The sequence below is a fragment of the Eublepharis macularius genome, chromosome 3 (genome assembly GCF_028583425.1).
Source record: "Eublepharis macularius isolate TG4126 chromosome 3, MPM_Emac_v1.0, whole genome shotgun sequence".
In the NCBI taxonomy this organism is placed as follows: domain Eukaryota; kingdom Metazoa; phylum Chordata; class Lepidosauria; order Squamata; family Eublepharidae; genus Eublepharis; species Eublepharis macularius.
In genome coordinates this window covers 154,875,485-154,880,976 of record NC_072792.1, presented here as the reverse complement: position 1 = coordinate 154,880,976, position 5,492 = coordinate 154,875,485, and positions in this window count along the sequence as shown.

The window sequence follows — 5,492 nt, the reverse complement described above, 5'->3', positions numbered from 1 at the left end:
AGTAGGTGGACTTTTGTCTTTCCAGTGTTGAAGTATAAGTCTTTTAGCAACTGTAAGGGCACAGAGGGTCCATTTCAGTTGACCATCAGTTAGATTCTAAGAGACAGTCAAGTAGTTCAACAGTATATTAACATCCTCAAAAATAAGTGCGTTTCTTAACACAAAATTAATATGATTAATAATAACTTCCTCCGCAAAACACTGAATGACTAAACATGTCCAGAGCATATGCTTAAGAGATGCATTTTGTGAATTATACTGCCAGTGGTTAGACACTATGCTTAAACTTTTAGTAAAAAGATGCTGTGGTGTTCAGTATACCCTAAACATGATTTTTGCTGAGTAAGTCGCAACTTAAACTCCATAGGAGCAACAGGTATATGGCGTAGGGCCTTATCCCATTGCTTTAGCAAAATTGGGCGCTCCAGATCGTTATTCCATTCATCTCTAAGGCTCATTGTATCATATTTATTAACTGACCTCAAATTAAATGGAGGAGAGGAGAATGACATAAGCCACTTTGGATCCTCATTGGGGTGAAAGGTGGAGTATAAATGAAGTAAGTAAATTACAAAATATAAACATTTTAAACAAATTAATGAATGAATAAAATATGTTAATTAGTTCAACTATACCTCTATACAAATATTTTAAATGACTATAAATACAACTTCCTCGGGAAGTCTGAGGAAGGATAACTGGGGGCCATGGGCAACGATAACCCATGAGAAGACACAGCAGCAAGATCAGGCGCTGGAAGCCAAATATGGGTAAGAGTAGACCCAGCAGGTAAACGTAGCATGTGGATTGGAAACAGGCTCTGTCAAGCTGCCCTGAAGTAGCAGACAAGTTGCTGGGCCAAACAGCGCTGCTGGACTGAGCCTCTTTATGTTGCCACAGGTCCTCCTGATGACTATTCAAAGCCTTAGTGAACAATGAATGGGGCTCAATGGGGCTGGACATTGGCATGAAACCTGGCACACAGACCACACTTTGCCATTTCTCTGCAGCTCTCTTGATACCCCAGGCAAATACAAGAAGGGACAAACTGCTTGGGGATAATGAGAACAATGCAATAATTACTACAAAATCAATATATTTCTTTAAAGTGCAAAATGTGCCAAGCTTGTAAGATATAGTAATATAATACAATCAGATTAGTCCTATATCCCCTATAAAGTACAACACTCAGTACACAAGGATCAATCAATAAATATCACGAAATAAATATCACGGAATAAATACCACAAAACCAATCAACAAAAGTCCTATGAAATTAACACATCATATTAATTCAATATGAGACATGTTTCCTTTAAGAGAGGGAGAAGTGAAAAGGGTAAGTTTCACGATGCAGCAAATGCCTGGATGACTTGTTATACTGTTTTCTCTATTTCTATAGATGTGCGCCCTCCATATAGTGGATCTTCCCCCAGCGAAGTCACAAGAATTCAGTGTAATGGAAAGCCGAAATTCATAATAACAAAAAGCCAATGGGTTTTGCCAGCATATTGATACTTTCCCATTTCGAACCAAACTTCTTCAAAGGCTAATATACTGTTCAATAAATACTCCAGTCCAGTAAGCAGTTACATTCTCACCACTGAGATGGTTTAATGAGTGATGGTCAGAAATGGAAAAGTAATGCTTTTGTGATATTTATTTATTGATATTTATGCAGTGATATTTATTGATTGATCCTTGTGCATTGGTATGAGCCACGTGGCACCCGGTGGGGCCCCATTTGTGTTTTGTATAGAAGATACCCCAGGCAAAGTTTTATAGGGGAGCCTGGGTTTGGGGATGTTTGGGAGATGATTCTCTGGAGGGCTTGTTCAGGGGGCTAGAGCTCCTAGTTTTGGAGCGCAGAACATTCTGGCCCTGTTCTCATGTTACGGCAAATGCCTGTACATCTTGCACGTGTGGGTCTGCATCTCTTCGTAAGAAAGAGCCAACTTGCATTCAGTTTGCAGATGAAACTGGGTAGATTGCTGTTTCAGTCCTTTCCTTTTCCTTTCATGCTCCTTTGACCCAATGATCTTGAGCAGCAGGAACAGCCACGGCCAGCATAGTTCTTGGGTCTCTATCCACCTGCAGATAGGGAAATATATTATCTTTTAAAACAGTAGGAAGTGATTTAGTTAAATCAGGGGCAATCCGTAATTCATGATAAAAGTTTAATGCAGACATTCCAATATCATATGGGACAGGGTGTCAACCTTTTTAAAATCACATCGGTAGAGTCTGTCCGAATAAGGCAAATTACAGTATCTCCCACGTAGGGCTGCTGAGGTGCTGTTTCAATCATATGTTTAGCAACACGGGCCTGTGTATGTGCTCTCCGTGTACCCTGTGAACAGGACTTCTGGCAGCAGTTCTTTCCTGGTCTGCTTCTTCTCAGATGGAACTGTCATTTCCTTTGGGGTGAATTTGCTCTCTGGTATTTCCTGGTTAGCCTGAGAGCCAAGCTACAAGTGACGCCTGACACAGGTTGGACACTTGTCAGCTTCCCTCAAGTTTTGATGGGAAATGTAGGCATCCTCATCTTACAGCTGTAATGGAGAGCCAAGCTGTAAAACCAGGATGCCATTCTCATCAAAACTTGAGGGAAGCTGACAAGTGTCCAACCTGTGTCAGGCGTCACTTGTAGCTTGGCTCTGAATCACCGCTTGGGACCACAGACCTAACATTATTACATTCCTATTCAATGCACTAGGGCAAAAGATTCATTTGGAAAGTCATAGAAACTGAGAAGGCATTCTTCAGACTCAGGAGAAGCATGTATTTGCTGCCGGGGATGCACAAAACTCTTGGTGTCTTTAAACAAAGCCAGACAAAGGGGTTTATCAACTCTGTGTGTGTGTCAATGGGAACAATCCCGTGCAAAGCCTTCTGCGTCCTGCATCCCTGGGATGAAACGATGACCACACAGATATGTGTTTCATCCTCCCTCCAGCTCATCAGTAATGCATTGCTTGGCTATTACTTCAGCTAATGAAAAATACCAGCTGCAGGGATATGGGAACGGGGCTCCTTTCGCTTTGCAACAAATTTTCCTTTTAAATAGAAGAAAGATTTTTAAAAAGTAGAATCTGCACTTTCAGAGCCTGTCAATCAGGCACCTCCCTGGGGGGTTTGGTTCACTTTAGGAAAACAATGAAATGGTGAAAGAAAAACAGTCTTACAACACTTCATAGAATCTTCTTTACAATTCCCCCCTCCCCTCCGTTCAGAATACAGGCTGTAAGCAGAGGCAGGGGTGGGGGGCAGGAGAGCTATTCAACCCCCCAGTTTATTCAACAAATTGATTTCCTTTTATATTTGTGAATCAGCTGGGGAAAGACTTTCATTTTCTACTAATCTGTTAATTATTCAGCGTTATTTGATGAAAACATCATCCCAAATCTACTTATTGTGACTGTTGCTTTGAATGTTACCTCTGCCCAGGTCACCATTTGCACCCTGAAACTGGCCCATCATTATATGTCACATGCTCTTGTTTCTGATCTTTGGTTGGGTACCTTGTGAAGCCACAAAGGACTTTCCAAGGTGCCCAAGCAAAGCAGGGGTGTCCTGATCATTTCAGATACAAGTGGCATTCTGAAATGCTGGCCCATTCTCCCGTTTGAAGCTGACATTTTATGGAATAAGAAAGAACTCTTTAAAGTAAAGCCAGGTCTACCCCAAAGGTTCCCCCCCCCTCTGTCTGTCTGTCTGTCTGTCTATAATCCACCTTTCTCACTGAGACTCAAGGCAGATTACACAGTGTAAGTTAATAGAATCAACAGCTGCAATATTCAACAAACAATACAATAATACAATTTGAAACAGTGTTGAGATGAAGTGCAGTCCCAGGGAAAAGAAGGCAAAATGATGAAATGTGGTGTTTCTTATGCCACTGGAGGGAGGTGGGGGGAGGATGAAACATATCTGTGTGGTCATCTTTTCATCCCAGGTATGGGTCCAGTCCCATGGAAAAGAAGGCAAAATGATGTGATGTGGTGTTTCTTACGCCAATATTACTCCTTCCGTTTTGTGCTTGTCTGTCCTTGTACTCCTCGTTTGTGCCACATGAAAGGTACAGACAATTCAGCATGACTTTCATTTCCAGGGGAAACCCTGTGATCAGTATCACATTTAATCACACCCTAATTAGGGATGCTCAAACATCAGCTGCTGGTTCGACTCACAATCTATTCCTGTGGTGAACAGAGAATCAATTTTCTGTCTGATAGTTGTTGTGGATTTTCCGGGCTGTATTGTCGTGGTCTTGGCATTGTAGTTCCTGACGTTTCGCCAGCAGCTGTGACTGGCATCTTCAGAGGTATAGCACCAAAAGACAGAGATCTCTCAGTGTCAAAACTGGTCATATAATGATGTTTTGACACTGAGAGATCTCTGTCTTTCAGTGCTACACCTCTGAAGATGCCAGTCACAGCTGCTGGCGAAACTTCAGGAACTACAATGCCAAGACCATGGCGATACAGCCCAGAAAATCCACAGCAACCATTGTTCTCCAGCCGTGAAAGCCTTCAACAATATAATTTTCGGTCTATTGGTATTTCTATTTTTAAACAGTTTGAACCTGACTGTTGGGTTATTTTTGACAGACTATACAGTGCAGAGCAATTTCACTCTTCTTTATGGGAGACATAGTTTCCCTCCAGGTGTCATTTAATAACTTGACCCAGTTTTCAATGATCTTGGAGAGAATCATCTCACATACTAAGCAGGTGCAAAAGCTTTCAGGAAGCAATAAACAAATCATCACCACCACAGCTACTGCTCAGCTACAAAGTTGTTTCAGGTGGACAGATTGCCTGATGGGCGATCATCACTGTTGATGAACATGGCATGTTGGAATGCATCCAATATGAAATGTATGGCATCCCCAGTCCTAGTAACCTTTATTAAACAGACACTAAAGTCCTGACCTGGATGGTCTAGGGAAGCCCAATATTGTCAGATCTCAACACACACACACACACACACAGAGTGAAATACTTGACTTTAGGTGCTAGTTGGAGAGAAGCCTTGTTATTTTACCTGTACATCCCCGATGGATGCCACAGGTAAGGAAGGGACAATTCAGCATGACTTACCATTTTCAGTGGAAACAGTCCTTGGACTAGGTTTGAATGTGAACAGCATGCCGAATAAGTTAAACTGGGCCCAGGAGAGGAACTCAGAAAATGTTCTGGAGACAGGCAGTTACTTTTTGACTCATCACAAGCTCAGATGTGTGTACTATATATATACCACTGAAAGATCTTGCATAGGGCTGCTAACTCAAGGGCAAAAAGGCAGTTCACTCACTGGGCTGAGGCACCAAATGCTGAGTCATCAAGACATAAAGGAACTCGGAGTCACTCCTGCATGTGTGAACCAGCCCTGTCAGTGTGCCTTCCACTTCTGCGTGAAAAAGGCATCGTTTATAGCTGTGTAAAAGAGCAGCCAGCCCCCTTTGCCAAGCTGTAGTCAAATCTGAACAA